At 38.8% G+C, this 16,420-nt stretch overlaps 1 long non-coding RNA gene across 4 annotated transcripts; it reads left to right on the top strand.

Annotated features, from left to right (window-relative positions):
* The first annotated feature begins 19 nt into the window (after positions 1-19).
* On the top strand, positions 20-13,852 carry LOC141929076 (uncharacterized). Of its 4 annotated transcripts, XR_012624953.1 has the most exons (8): positions 20-837; positions 1,206-1,285; positions 1,379-1,432; positions 10,122-10,190; positions 11,362-11,461; positions 11,848-11,881; positions 11,973-12,097; positions 12,980-13,852. It is a non-coding gene; the product is annotated as an uncharacterized LOC141929076 (long non-coding RNA). The 4 variants fall into 4 exon arrangements; XR_012624952.1 differs by having other exon boundaries at positions 20-1,285; XR_012624954.1 differs by lacking the exon at positions 11,362-11,461 and adding an exon at positions 9,324-9,426 and having other exon boundaries at positions 20-1,285.
* Positions 13,853-16,420: the final 2,568 nt, after the last annotated feature.

Raw genomic sequence — 16,420 nt, 5'->3', positions numbered from 1 at the left:
CCCCGCGGCTCTGGGGGGACACGGGGGGGCCCGCCGGGCCGGCTAGCAGCCGCGCGGAGGGGGTCTGTGGCCCAGCAGCCTGGACCGCTGCCCTGTGTCTTAACGGGCAAGTGGGAAAGAGGAAGAGCCGAGAAAGCATCCCTCGGAGGCTTCCTCCTGTTGACGGCCCTTCGTGTTTCCTTCGCAGTGCTTTATCGCCAGCCAAAGCTTCCATCTCCGTTTATAAAATGAGGCTGCAGGAAGATGGTCGGCTGCCATACGCTTGTCAAAAGCCGAGTGGCATGGCAAAGTCTTGCTGGCACGGGATCCATAAGAAGCCTACAAACCCATTTGCCTTGATGATTTACGAGAGCCTTCCGTGTTTCGTAACAACGAGTCTGCCACACAAAGTTACTTCGGGACGAGCGAGGAAGCACGTTAAAGTTTTTTTGGCAAACGAAGCCTTACCCGCCCAGCTACACAGCGTCCCGAAGGAGCGTGCAAGCCGCCTGCCCTCTCTGTAACCCGCACCCAGCCGTTCCCCTTCCTCCCGAGGCCAAAATCCAAGCCGGGCTCCCCAGACCCTCCTGTCGGTTCCCATTTTTTTTGCTCGGGAAAACAAGGTACCGCCGCCCCCTCTAGCGGCAGAGACACCGGGAGCGGCCGGCCCCGCCGCCGCGTCCCGCGGAATCCCGCCGGCAGCTTTGGGGCCGCGGCTGGGGCCAACGCGCTTTTCCAGGTTTTTTTTTTGCGATGACGGCTTGCTCGGTGTGAGGAGGAACGAGCTGCAAACCAAGCTTTAGCACTAAATCTTTCTAATCTGTAAATTGCCACGTGACGGGCACAAAAACAGGGCAGGTGTGTCATCGCTTTTTGGCCTTTGGCCAAATATTTCATGCCACACATCTTAAATATTGAATGCTGGGGACAAAATGAGAACAGCAGAAAGTTCTTTTATCTTCCGGATTAGGTCATGAAACCAGGCTGATACCTAGGATGTAGGAAAATACTGTAGTAATATGGTAAATAGCAAGACTGTAATAGTAAATTTTCCACTTGCAGAGTATATGATGTGTTGAAGTGGTATTCGCTTGTCTCCTACATGTTTGGGTTTTCTGCTCCTCTTGCTATATCTTTCTTTCTAGTATTTGTCTTCTTGTAGTCTGTTATACATCTTCATGTTTCCCTCCATAATCTAACGCTGTCCTGCCCTCATGGCTCTCCAGGAACTGTCAGAAACCTGTCTGATATGATTCGGTGAAATATGGTGGTGTTGACAACACTGACAAAATCTACAGGGAAAGAGGTAAATAGCCTAAAAGAAAGAAAACCCCCTCACTCTGCTGAGATTTTGCAGACAGAAGAAATTTTCATAATTAATTTTAAATTATTTTTCCAGCCATAAATCTGAATAAAGCAAGAGAGGAATTTCTTCAGAGAATGACTACTCCAGGTATTCCAGTAATTGCAAATGAAGTATTTTGTGTCCAAAGTCAGTGAGTCTGAACATGTCTGGTTGTGAACATACGTACCTTTGGAAGACAGGCAACTCTTGATAATCTTTGTGATAAGAGCAGGTATGAGGTTGTGTAATCTCAATTTCCACAACATTGGAAGGTAAATTAATAAAGTTAAGTGAAATGTACTGTAGGTTAAAAGAAACATTTCAAGACAGGATGGCCTTTTTCTTGTTAGTAGCAAGGAACATAAAAGCCATGAAATTAGAGGGGAAATTACTAGATCAAAGGGGAAGCAAATTGAAATGAAACAAAAGTAGCCTTCTTACGTGTAAAAAGTGCAAAGTGAAGACAGTGTAATCAAATCTCAGTTCTATTTTATAAAAACTGTGAACAGATTCTGTCTTACTGTAATTTGTGCAGAACCCAAATAGAGCCACTACTGATAGTGGAAATACTCAGGTAACAAGAATGAACTTTAAATTGTAAACTAGATACTCTCTTTGATGTAGACTATTCCTGGGCTTTCCACAAGTGTATGCTTCGTATAACCCTGATAAAAATCTTCCACTTCACACACCCTATGGAACTAAATGTAGTACCTGTTTTGTATGATATCTGCACTTTTATGAGAAGTCCCAGCTTCCAAAAGTTTTGAGGAACTCAGAAAAATCACATTTCCCTAGGTAGGACCTTAGAAATCCCCCATGGATGGACACTGCCATTGACATTAACAATGACTTGCAAAAGAAAAATACCAAACTGTATGCTTTGTATTACGCATGAGAAAGATCTGAAAGCTTTTCTGGTTTTCATTCCTGGGAAAGATTCCTTGAAGATTTCCTTGCTTCTAGCTTGGTTCAATGAAGTTTTTACTGACAGAGTTTCAATGTTTGTTTTTTAAGGCATTTTTTTTGTCTTTTTTTTTTTTTCTTAATGAAGAGATTAGGCAGTTTGTCAAAGAACAAAGATTTAACAAACCAGTCCTCAGTCTATTCCTAAATTCCAAAGAAGTGATTGCCTGCCTCATGCTAAAGCCCAGCTAGCAACACGATATTGGAAGTAAGATTAAACTCACTGCTCAAGAGGCTGTTGTATTCCAAAAGCTAATAGATGTGGGAAGCCCCAAGTAATAGTTGGAAGATTAAAGGAACCCAAAAGCATTGCTTCTTGTTTTCAAAGAGATCTGTGAAAATATCTAAAAAGTTTCTCCGAACTTTCAGTGTGTTGGGTTATTTCTATATCCTAATTAACCACTCCCATACCTCTGCGTGGTAGGATTCCTATTCAAGCTGGATCTTACACACATGTTTTGTTCTCCAATAACCAAAAATGAGTAAATACCATGGAATTACAGCAAATAATAAGTCTTACAGCCCACGACCTATTGAACCCAACAGAAAACTAAGTCAAATTACATTTGGAAGTAACTCTCTTTCACAGTGTAGTTCTGAACCTGTTGATGTGTAGGTACATGCACAATTTCATTGTCACAGGAACTCTGGTGGAATGATATATTTTGGTAAAATTATAGGTATGAGCAGGATGAGGACCTGCATTTGGAGAGCCATTGGTGTAAATTGTAGTGACTTTGACAGGTGAGGACATGTCTGTGCTGCTATGGAGGGGCCTCTGGAGTGGCCTTGGTTCCCCAGCCAACTGGTATGTACTGGTTTGTGTCCTTATTTCAAAAGAAAGGCTCTGTGGGGCAGACAGGCCACCTGCCTACTGCACAGTCATTAGTATCATAGCTAACTTGTTATGACTTTGTGAAGGCGAGGCAAATTCTAGCTGATAAATATGTTTTTATGTTCCCATGCGATAAAGCAAGCAGAAAGTCACCCTTCCCCCAGACAGCAGGATGAAAACCTAGAAACAACAAATAAAGGAAGGCAAGCAGAACTGTGCTGCTTTCCTTCAAAAAGCCAAATTTTTCCCTTTTGACCAAATTGCTTATTGCATATTGAAGTATCCACACATATTTAACATCCTGGTTTCCTCTCATTCAACTTTAGACATAGTAGGCATTTTCACCGTGGAGGCAAAGATCTCTGCTTAGAACTTACTTCTTTTTACTGGCTTGGCAGAATGCTTCCTGCTGCAGAAAAAGAGATCTGAAATACAAGTATAGATGAAAAAAAAAACAGGTAGGTCACTAGATAGGGCCTGTAGCAACCTGAATCTCTGCATCAGCCTGGCTTACTCAGTCTGAAAAATTCATCTAAGGCAGGCAATCATTTATATTGCTATCGTCCACCTGTTGAAGTCTCCGCTATACAGGAGACATTTCATAAGATCCCTCCTAAAAGAATCTGGCCTGAAATCAGTGCACCTTGAGTCTCCTCAGCTGTAGGTCCTCCCCATCCAATACTACAGCCAAGCTTCATGTTGACTCCTAGCAGCAAAGCCTCTGTAGATGGCTGCTGTACAATCCTTAAAGCCCTTCTGGTTTTGCAGTCACGGCATCTCAGATTATGTTTATGGAATCTGGCATAATCCACTATATCAGACTGCTGGGTTATTACAGCAGAGTAGCAGTGGCTTACTGTGCGCCATAGACTTTTGCCTGGCAGGGACGACAGGAGTTTGAAATCTAGTTAACGAATTTATTTCAGGATGAAAACTGGCAGTTATTACTTCGGTGTGAGTGCAGATAGCTTGGCAAAAAAATGGGGGTTTAATTAATTGTGCAAATTAGAGGAAAGTAAAGATGTTTGGCCCACTGCTTTGATTATGTAATAAGTATAGAAATATAAATGTTCTGCACAAGACAGCAAGACATATGACACAAAGATTTAGTGTTGTCAAAGACCTAAAATGCTAATCCTTCCTTTGATGTTTATATTGCTCAGCTGGAAAGGGAGGAAATGCATTATTCATTCTTTGATGTTATGAAAGGGAAAGGTCTTTATAAGCAATATATAATCCATATTTATATACTCTCCACAGTGCTTGGAAATTTTACTCAACATAAGCACAAGCCATAATAAGCAAAATAAACCAAAATATCAATAAATAGCAGATGCACACTGTATTTGGGTATGAATAAATTATGTGAGTCATAATGGTTGCAACAGCAGGTGGTGGTGTAGTTCAAGACTCGCTGTGATTTCTCCCTTTTTTCCTCATACTCTGAAGAGGAAGGTTTGAGACCCCTAACACCTGGTGCAATTTTTAGCTCTGCACTTTTAATTGGTGAACAAGCTAGAGGCGTCTATTGAATTTTATTAGCTCTGCAAAAATCATACAGCAAATAGGCTGGTCATCACTTGTGAGTGCTAAACCTGCTGCTATGACTAATTTATGAACATTCATCCTATTTGTCCTTTCATCTTTCTTCCTGTCTCATACATCCTATTTTAATTAAATCTCAGATTGAGAGTTCACTGGGGCAGAGAATTTCCCTGTTACGTTGTTTTCAAAGTTTTTTATACAGTGGAGTTCTAATCTGTAATTGGAAGCTGATAAAGATATTGAAATTACTAGCATCAACTGCGTAACTGCCATTAGACCTGATTAAAAAAAATTGTACAGAAAAATTTCTTGTGAAATTAAATTTTAGTGTGTTTTTTCTTTCTTAATAATAAGCAGCAACTTTCAAATCCTTTGCCTTAAGAGAACAGAATTTGAAAGTCCAAATTACTTGCAGTGTAGTTCTCCTTTACATCGTGATCAGGCTCTTACTTTGAAACATGACAGCATTTAGTTTAAATTTTTCCAGGGATGGAACCTAAGACTACTAAATATTTAAGCAGATAATTAATTTTTTACCAATCCATAAACACTTAAAATTTTGGACAGTGTAGCCTTTTGTTGGTCCAGGCAACAAGTATCAGACAAGTTCAACATATACAGGAAAAGACGAATTTTCTCCACGTTTCTGTATTGCCTTTCTCTGAACAGAAGGGATCATATTTTAATGTGAAGGTCATGTTTGTATAAAAGCTGCTCTCAGCCTCTCTTCTATAATTACTGGAAACAATAGCACTACCACATAATTTGATGGAGGTGAAGAGGTGGAAAAACAAGACTAGAAATAATTTTGAAGAACCTAACAACAATCAGTCTCCTTTTCTGAGTATTCTGATTCTCATGTTACTCCATATTAACAAACTCAGTATGAAATATGGGCCTACTGGTGCTAAACTGAGATTTTCTTACAGAATGGTTCCAAGTAGATCATACTTAAAATGAAGCTCCATGACATACAATGCATAGCTTTTATTAACCTTTGGCCTTTTATCTAGACTGACATTTAAATAAATTCTTTTCCTCATAGTTCAACATCTCTTTCTTGAACCTACAGTAAAGTCATCATGTTGAATTCACAGCTTCCCAATTACCATGACAATGCAGTGATATCAAAGCCTCAGCTTTACTCTTTCATTAAGATGGAAGAAAGAGCAAGGCTCAGAGCAGAGCTGCTTTAACTCTTCTGTCATTTTTTCCCTTGTATGTGAATTGTATGAAAACCTACAAAGATTTAATTAGTGAATTTATTTGCTATTCCAGCATCCTCACTGCATTTCTTGGTACTGACAAATTTTGGCTAATGGATTTGTTTGACAACTGTTCAATGCAAAAATGTATTCAGATACTCAAAATTCACAAATAGAGGTGGAGCTGCATGATTTGTTATCTAAGTCATGTCTTATGAGCCTTTAGAAACGAGATCTGCAGTTGTCCAAAATAAATTTTATTTCAGCTACAGAACCGAAAATTGCGTTCATCAGACTCTTGCAAAAACAAAGCCTTGCTCATTTATTTGTCAAAAGTAAATTAGTCAAAATATCTATTTAGAAGTTATTTACTTCAGATGTTCATGAATTATTTATCTCAATATTTCCCCTGTTTAATGGGGATACCAGATTCTCTTAATTAGCTACAAATATTTTAAATGATACAGGGTCAGCTACTAGAGGAGAATTCCCATCTTAATGTGTTTTCTATTTATAAATGTTTTCCGCCCCTTTATAGAAGTCTGTCTAAATGTAATTTTGTGTACTTTGCAATTTACTGATATAGGCTGGGGTAGCCTCAAGCTTGGCTGTTTTATTCTTAAATATGTTCAGATACGGATGCTCTGTATTACATATATAAACAGAAATTTTACAGGCTATAATGGTTTTGCAGTTGGGTTCTTTTTTCCACATTTGTTGACTCAGAGGTCAAATGTAGAGATTTTTGGATATTTCATTGGACCAACATACCATTCAGCTATGTAATGCAATTTCCTAAAGGCGTCCTGGTATTAAGCATCCTAGATTCCAGATGAAGGCATTTCTCTTCTCTATGGTTTTACCTAAGAGATAAAATCAATGTACAGCTCCACATTTCTCCCCTAATGCTTGGACTGAAACCTTGCCTCTGCTGAAGGAAGTAATAGTTTTCTCACTGACTTAAAAGAGGCCAGTGTTTCACCCTTCATTTCCCTGCTGGATACTGCTTTTCCCTTTAAGCTACCATGTATCATAAAAAGTGATGTGCTTTGGAAACTATAATGCACCACAGTAAAAATTGTAATGCCACAAGGCAATGTCAATATATATTTTCATGTAATAGTGGGTGGAGGAAATAAACCAGGAGAGACAAATATTCCTACTCACAAAGCTCAGAGCTTTTGTAGTATTTATAAATGAAAATACATCCTTTCAAGCAATAAACCCCCCATATACCTGCTGAGTACCATTCCACCAAGGGCAGCTGTCAGGTAAACACAGGTTTACCAACAAATCTATTCTTATAATTTCTCAGTCACAAAGAGGGTTGGAAATGGGATTTTGAGCTCTAATGGGTTTGTGAGAAAAGGGTCAGTATCAAAGAAGTTCTGCAGATCTTAGGTATTGAAGCATGATCCTGGGGAATTCCAGATTTTCATAGGTTCAACTTTATTCTAAGATACTGCGTCATGGATTACCTTGTTTATTTAGTTCAGTTTTTCCAAGCATATATCTTCTGGCTGACATCCTTTGCTGTAGTTTTAAGCATCCAGTCCAAAATATATAAAGGATGGTATGATGGAGTTCCACCAAAAAGTTAAAAATAAAACTGCCTGTATCCTGCAACCAATTCTTGTCCAAATTCCCAGGAAAAAAAGATAAGCTGTCTTCCACTCAGAACTGGATAAAGTTACCTTGTATGCAGAGTAAAGAGTACAAACTTATAGAGATACTGAGCAATAGGGACAGGAACTCCTACAATTTGGGCTGTTGGGCCCTTTTCATTTCTTAAGTCAGGTCCATTTTAAGTGTGTGACAGCCCTGATCTTGAAGGGAGGGCCAGGTCTTGGTCCCAGTGCAGTTAAAACCAAACGTTCATCAAATTCACCATCATCAACACCCACCCCACCCCACCCCCCAAACCTCCCAGTAATACTTTGATAAAATCTGTATTTCTGAACCTGTTATTTGTGATTTTGGGGGGCATATTGGGCCTGCAAAGATAAAAGCACAACGGGGAACATTTTAATGAAAAAGTAATAAAGAATAAGTCTATACCATAAATAGCTCACTATAAATATATATATGTGGTCTGTAGCATAAGTAGAACTTTGCTAAGCAACTATCTAAGACTGACAATGGAAAAAGCTGACAAAGTAAACTGAGACAAAATGAAGTCTCCAGTTTAAAATCAGCATCAGAGGTAATCAGCCATACCAGGAAGGGAAAAATTCTCTCCTGATAGTCAAACCAGGAACCTATCTGCAATACCTGTCATGGCTCTTCTTTGGTTTGTTTCTGGTTGGGTTGGTTTGTTAGGTTTTTTTAAAAGAAAAAAGAATGCTTGATTAAGCCAATTCTTTGGCTTACTCCATTTGGTGCATAATTAATTGAATATTGAATACTCATTTTCCATGTTATATAAAATCAGCTTAAGTGAACAGGAAAACATTCAGAGTACAAATGAGCTTTCATCGGTGACTGAAGATCCTATTGTCTATGACTCAACAGGAAAATAAACAGAGGTGCCCGTGCCCAACCTGCCTTTCATTCCACAGATCTAAAAAGAAAACAAAACCTCAGAAGTCCTGCTCTCATTATTATGCTGACATTTTGAAACATACAAAAAGATTGAGTGAAATGCAAATTCTAGGGAATTTTATCAGAGATTAGTGCCTCAAATGGTATGATTCTAAAATTGCACATTAAAGAGAAAATAGGATGAAGGGTATGTAAAAGAGCCATAAATAAGTATCTGTGTGCAAGTAACATTAACACATCATGAGCTTAGCTGGACAGAATGGGGGCTGTAAATGTGTTGACGATGATTTGGTTCAAGACTGCAAGCTCTTGGCTACAGAGAACATACAGTGCAGGATTTCAAGGACTGGGCAGCTCCCCATTAGTGCTGTGAAAAGAAAGTTGGATGTCATTCAGTTAAATGCCTGCTGTGAACACCAATAAAGGGATGACCTTTTCAGATTCTGCAAAGGTCCCATTTAGTAATGGTGGGTTTGCCCAAGAGCATTAGGAGCACTGTGCTCTCAAAAAGTTCAGAAAATAAAGGGAAACAGCTCCACCACAGAAACAGCAAAATATTTGTACATCTTCAGAAGGAAATGCCTCAGAAGAATGAAGAATTAGGTGGGATGACTTGCTAATGATGACCCTCTTGTATCAAATCTCATCCTGAAAAGAAAATGGAAATGACTGGTACAAATGTTAAGGATGAAGTCAAAGCAGGTCCCTCTGTGGGAGTGCCACTGGGCTAACCCAGATTAACCCTCCACACTCACCAAAGCTAGTAGAATTAAGGCAAAATGTGGCACAGGGCAAGTAAGGTTATTCACCAGCCTTTATTGGTCCTGTCAGCTACCTCTGACAGCACATTACACACTCAGATTTGAAAAATATGACTTAAGCAAAATTTATCTTCTTTTATCCCTAGTTGGGAGGAGCAGCCAGTGAGAAGACCAGCAGAATTTCAGATAGCCCTGTGCCATGGATCAGCCTGGTTGGAAAGAGGCAACGACTGAGAAGGATGTGTTTGTGTGAGTCTTTGAGACATCACCCATGTACACATCTGTGAGCGTGTGTATGTACCACTGCTCACATACATACAGCTTTGGGAAAGCCAGAAACATTTCATGACTGACTGGATATGAAGCTCTTTTTCTATCTCCACTGGCATAGAAAAAGAAATAATTTCTGTGGTCATTAGAAAGCTGCAGATAATTTTCTTAAAACATTTTGCCACATCTGGGGGCCTATTTTCCTCTCCATAGGCTGCTTAACTCTTATTAATATCAATGGGGGTTATGCACACATGTGGAGAATAAATTAGATTCTTCATTGTTTCCTTCTGATAAAATTAAATGTTCTTTCCACATGTTAAAATTAGCTCACATACTGTTGTTCTCATGGTGTTGGAAATAGAGAACATTAGTTGCTAAATGAATCTTAAATTTTTTTGCCTCTTAATAAAAGCCCTTATCCTACTTCTTTTAAAATCAGAAACTAGTTGTCAAAAGCTTCAGTCAGAACTTGAGTAGAGCATCAGTATTGGTATGGTTTTGTGACTATTGATTTCATCCTTAGGCTGGACGGAAAACCTTTTCTCCCAGTACGGTGCATTATACAGACTAGATCTGTCAGTAGCAGTTGCTTCATACTAATAAATGACTAAACTCTTATCCAGTCAAATTTTTACTGATCAATACTTATTTCCTTTTTTCTTATTTACAAGCATTGGAAGACAAATGTTTCTGTCACAGCCTGTATCAAGACTGTCGTAACTCATTTTCCTCTGATGCCTGTAAGTGAAAAATACTAAATGAATTTTCACAGGCATGAATTTGGGTTGTAACTTAATACCATCATTATACGGGGAGTCATTATTGTGCATGATTTGGTATATATAAGATGCTGGGATGGATTTTATACTCTTTGAAGTGTTTTTTTGTAGGGCAAATGCTTATATTTATAGCAGACCTATTAATAATTATTCTTGACATTGCATCCAAGAAATAGCTACAGAGATTATTCTGTAGACCTTCTGACATTTTTAGAATATGGAATGCTGAACATTAACATTCAACTCAGTCGCAAATGCAATTCCCCGAGGGATGATGACATCAAACAAATTGGCCCATCTTCTTAGAAACTGCATCCCCTATGGATCGCTCAGTAGCAGAGAATGATTAAGCATTATAACTTCCTAGGACAGAACTGGAGATGCAGCTCCATCTGCAAATGGAAAAGGAATATTGTGTTGGTAACTAGCTGCCTACCTGTCTCAGAAACGGTGTGAGATAGGTGAATGTCTATAACTTGAGAGACTGGGGGATTTTGTAATATTAGAAACTTCTTGTAGATACGCTCTTGGAAAATAATTTGACAGAACTCTATTGCATAAAAATCCGTGTGAACTCAACTTCAAGCTACAGCTAAGCAAAGTGAAGAAGCCAAAAGAACTTGTACCTGTGCCGTAGATGGAGTCAAGAAACAGGAGTCAGTGAAGTTACTTGACCCAGGAATCAAGCCAGTATTATCAGAGAAAAAATGATAATCAAATTATCAGAGAATAAATTGCATAATAAGAAACAGATTTATCAAAATCCAGAATCAGCATAATTTTTTCAGTATTATTTCTTTTAATGTTTAGTAACATGAACAGTAGCTTTTCACTGCAATTCATAAATCATTTAGACTTTGATTTTTTTTGAACTATAGTTAGCTGTCCTAAGCTATAGGAATTTGGTTTTTGTCCTAAACTCAATATGCCTCAGAATGTCTTTGAAAAAAGATACAATCTTTTTGATATCTTGTTGTACTTACTATTCAGATTTTTCTTTCAGTTTTTATTTCTAATTGCAATAATATATCTCAAAATATGTTGAAAAGTCAAAACTATAGTCTGTGGCTAAACAACTATAGTTTGTGATATTTATTTTTGCTCCTTGATTTGACTTCTGAATGTCTTTCAGGCTTAACTGGAGTTTGACATACCTTCTAGGTCCTTGGATGCTCTTGTTTGAGATATTATGACTGAGAAGACTTGCTATGAACCATTCAAGTCACCCCATAGTGAGTGAGATACACAGTATGAGGACACCTACATTTAGGAACCTAGATGTTTTAGTGACTTAGGTCCCATTATAGTCAATCAAAATTTTGTCGATATCATCAATGGATCTTAAAGAACCATTCAGCTGCCCTGGTAACAGGTAGCTATTTTAGGGAGAGAAGCTGATTCTGCTCTGCTGCAACTGAATCCTATCAGTTGCCAAGTCCTACCCAGTTTCCAAAAAAATTGAATGTTCTTCTAAATTTTCCATCTTATTAAACTCCAGCTATTTAGCCCAGAGAGTAAGATATGGTTTACTGACTTTTGCCCACTTGGTTTACAGGGATTAGAATGAGGGATTTGTTTTACTAGTCCAATCTATTCTCTTTACTGCATTTTGTTTCAGGCAATTTCCCTGTGATGGTCTTGGTATCACAGAGGTATGATATGTTCTGTGCAGTCTTATTTCCTCTATTTGAGCCTTTTCCATGCTTGAGAATAATCTTAACCTATTTAAATCTGTTTATTTAGGGATTTGTGCCACGTACACTGAAACAGGATCCTGCAGTGGCTGAGATCTATGGACTTGAGGAAACAGAGCAGTCTTGGCCCCTTCAGTGCTGTTGCAATACAGACGTTGCTAAGGACTTCCTCAGGTACTCTCCAGGTCTTGTGAAGCTCCCTGGGTCAAAGAATTCTCAGGCCTGGGTATGTGTGGTGGGAGGAGGTACTTCCTTTTCTCTGCTTCAATTCTGGCCTCACCATCACGGGAGTCCCAGCTCCCTGTCGCTTTTTTCATACCATTGTAAGTGAAAGAATGAATTAATGAATCTTAAGCTTTCATTAAAAAAAAAAATGTTTCCAGCATTTTTAGCATTCAAAATAAAATAGAAGCCAAACAAATCTTTCCAACCAAAGTCATGGTAAAATTAGCTTTTCAAATAAATCCCGGAATGCAAATCTATTACAAGCTGAAGGGAAGAGTATTGCCTCTCAGTCTCTCCTGACAAAAAAACAGCCTGCAAATGAGTTTGCCATAAAGATATATTGGAACAAGTCTGGAAGCCAATACACCAGTTAAGCTGGTGCTGACATGGAGTCTCTCCATTAATGTCACTATCTCAGGATACTTTTCAGAAAAGAATCCTGGTACTGCATAGAAAGTGGGAAGTTTTAAAATAAACAGTGGATTTATTTTTGTGTGTTTAAAATAAACAACAAGCCCTTTTCTGTTAAAGAGTCTCTGCTGTCCAGAATGACTTCTTAGGTAAAGGAAAGGGGGTACAAGCTCAGGGTAGAGACCAAAAGCTTTGCGCAGGAGTCAAAGCCCGTTCTGCGCTCTAGGAATAAGCAACTGTATTGGCATCTTGTAAGCACTTGATTTAGTCTCTGCTTAGCTGTTTTCTCTGGAACTCTCACTATCATATTGGGTATGTTTCGCAAGCTGATAACAAATACCACGCTTGTAGCTCCAGCCCCTACAAGCAGCAGTCTATGTACTTTTCTGTTCTTTTAACTGCAGATTTTTTTTCAAACAGATTAACACAGAAGAACAAATATCATCAGTTGTCCTCGAAGGTTGAACTATTTTGTTATTGTGATCTTAATTCAAAACTAGTAATGAGATTTTGCTGCAGGAATATACAATAATTTAATTGCTTAAGGCTTTAAGGGGACACTAAGCTGTGCAGTTTGTGTTTATGAATGACTTTGTGGCTACTGTGACTTCCTCATTCAAGAGTCATCAACACAGTTGATCATGTGTGTTGATAGTGTCCCCTAAGACTGAAGTATTTCAGTCTTTCCTGAAGTCATCAAGAGCTGCTGTCAGATAAAATGGAAGAGTAAATTATGCTGAAGTATTACACTGAAAGATTACTTCTTAACTTTGTTATGGCTAATAAAATTCTAATTTACAAGTCTGGTTTCACTACAGTTGATATGTATGTGAGTGATATGGAATTCCTCTGGTTAAAGCTGTTTAGAGGAGAAGCCTACATGTCAAATATATTATGCAGGAGAGAATTAGCCTTTTTTTTTTTCCTTGAATTGAGGTTAATCCACACTCACATTCTGTTCACCAGGTTTGCTTGGATTTACAACTTTGTTCTCCTAAAAACCAATTAATTACTTTAAGGGCAGTTAGAACACGGTCAGAGATGATATTTGCGTTGTGATTATTGAGCATACATTGAAACGTGAGGTTTCAACAATCTGAATGTATTAGTTATTTATCAGCAATACTATAAAGTGATCTAGCTTACACCATAAAAAAGAAACAAAACACCTTCTAAATCAAGTATTAAAGTTTTCAAAGCAAGTGCCAGTTCAGTGCCTTGAAATTCTTGATGCTTTTAGTATTCATTAAAATGTGTAAAATGCATTTTCAATAAAATAAAATATGGCTTCTTGCTCTGTGTTTGCATATGGTATAATGCACAGGTATTAATTATTTCTGCAGATGGATTTTAATACACATTATCTTGCCTACTTTATGTTATGACTAAATTATCCTCATTCTGCAGACTCAAACCAGAACCTCTGTAAGCTGTAGTGCAGCTGTGCACAGCCTTTTAGTCACATGTCTTAACCACAAGATCCCTTCTTAATTATAGTAGTACTTTTGCAGGGACAAACATGTATGATGAAATTTCATACTCTGCTTTTTCCCAAAGGAAATAAATTGGTTTCGAGTGCAGTATCAAACTCTGTGGCTGTGGATTTAACTATATAGAAATTTAATTTCTGTAAGCTGGATTCTTTGTATTATTTAGTTCTGTGGATGGAAGTGAATGGAAGAGCGTTTGTGTCAGAGCTGTGAACTGATGGCAGTGCTACACGCCTACCCATTTTTCACTGTGCCACATCCACTCTCAACAGAACTTTCCTTTTAAAAGTTAATAGTTTGTCATTCACATGGAAAACCAAAGACTTTTCTGTGGGCTCATTATTTGTAGGTGAAAGATACAGAAAATCTGAAGTTCCTTAAACCATCTTCTTGCAAGACCTCTGCTTTTAGCTGTTTCCTGAGAAACAACTTTGACATAAATAAGAAGTGCCTTGAAATATGCTGTAAAGTTAGAACAGTTTCGGATGCCAAACTCATACCCTCTCCACCTTCACAAAAGTGCTCATGAGACATGTCACTCAGTCGTCTTTCCATCCCGTCTATGAAGTCACATAAAAACAACAGTGAAAATAACTATGTTTAAGTGTGAAGTTTGGGGAATAGAAAAGCCTGTGTGGTCACTTATGGTCAGACTATGTCTAATGTCTATTACCTACTATCTTAACAGTGTTTTGGTTTGCATTCATCTGAAAGACCCAAACTAGAGGAATTTTATCTTTTTTCTAAACTGTAGCTTGCTGCCCATGAAAACTTCAGAGCATTCACATGTCACTTAATGTCAGCAGGAAAGACCCAAACATTTTTTTTGAAAGTCACTTAACTGATCCTTTTATAATACTCATCTGTCACCTGCACTCTGAGATGTGGAAACCTGAATATCAGCGGTTTAGTCGTCTTGGTGCACCTTATGAAAAAACTTGGCTGCTTTTGCGGAAATGGGGTGAAATTTCTAATGATTTAAGGTGACACTGCCAAAACCAAAAACTGCCTTAACTGTAAGTGATGGCAAATCACAGTGAAGGATTTTAGATGTACGTTTCTTTACACCTGAACCTGTTTGACTTGAGAAACAACTCTAGGCTGCAACAGTGGAAGAGAACAGGGAGACGGGGATGGCATTAGTTAGGGGATTGACCCTCCTGCCTCATGCAAAGCCTTAAATGAGTTTAACAGGGGAGGACAGAAATAATCATTGCCAAAAAAGAGATTGAGACTGTGTCATCCCCAGCCTACTAACTGGTACAGTCCCCTGTGAGCATCTCAGACTTGACAAGGGGAAAGCTTACCTACCAGCACCTCTCGCAGGAGTAGCAGAATTTTGTTTAGCAGTTGTGTTTAAAATAAAAGGAAGTGTTTTTTTCCAGTGACCTGGAGTCAGCCAGAGTATAAAATCTGTGTGCTTTCTTTTTGTGCCAAGGTAGGAGAACCAACAATTATGAAAGGAAGTTATGTTCCCTCACACCTTTCCTGCCTGTTTTCTGAAAGCAGATCTTCCACCCTGCTGGGTAGAGCCTGCCAGCTTTTATTTGTGTTGGTTTCCCCTAACCCGTGTTAGAGTTGGTTTTGGTGTCCTCTCCACGCTGTTACTCCTTTCACACAATTTCCTGTGACTTTCTTCTGCTATGTTGTGGAAACAGTGATTGAACTAGACTGGCACATTGTGGTGTGCTGTGGTAGCACTTCCAAGAGCCTTGATGGCACCTCCCACAGACGGTCTGCTCAGGGTTATTTTCCTCATATTTGTGCTTCTTACAAATCCGTGCCAGCCACTGAGAGAGGAAGAAATGAGGTCCCTGCAAGTGCAAGGGTTGTGTCTGGTCTCCTCTGACGTGGTGGTGTTTGCTGCCAAACTCTGCTTCAGGGGTGGAATGCTGCGACCTCACGGTTGGGTGTAAAGCCGTAATGTAAACTGCGTAAATCTGTGCCGTGCTTGTCACTGTCTCTCTCTTCTTTGGAGGAATTAATGTGCTTACCAGATGGTTAAAGCACAAGCAATACACAAACACCATGCTGTCAAAATATCTAGCTGACATATTAGATACACATTTTACCCATGTCAGAAAGCTTGTCTCTAGGCAGACTGCTGAACCAAGGACTCCCATTTAGAGGTGAATTCCACTTGTTTCCCTAACTTTGCATCAGGGACTTAGCTTTATAAATAGTTAACATCTTCAGCAGAAACATCTTGCTGCATCCTTTCTTCCTAAGTCAAAAGGCTGCAGCAGTGTCATATGGATTAAAAGGAAGGAGCTCTGTAACTTGTGTTGATCCAACAAGGTACTGCACTTAATTTCTGGTTTGGTGCATTCATTCACTTCTCAGTGTGCGCCTGTGTTTTCAGCAATTCCTT

This window comes from Strix aluco, chromosome 1 (assembly GCF_031877795.1).
Source record: "Strix aluco isolate bStrAlu1 chromosome 1, bStrAlu1.hap1, whole genome shotgun sequence".
Lineage (NCBI taxonomy): Eukaryota > Metazoa > Chordata > Aves > Strigiformes > Strigidae > Strix > Strix aluco.
Note: the sequence above shows the minus strand (reverse complement) of the source record. Positions and strands in the feature narration are given on the sequence as shown.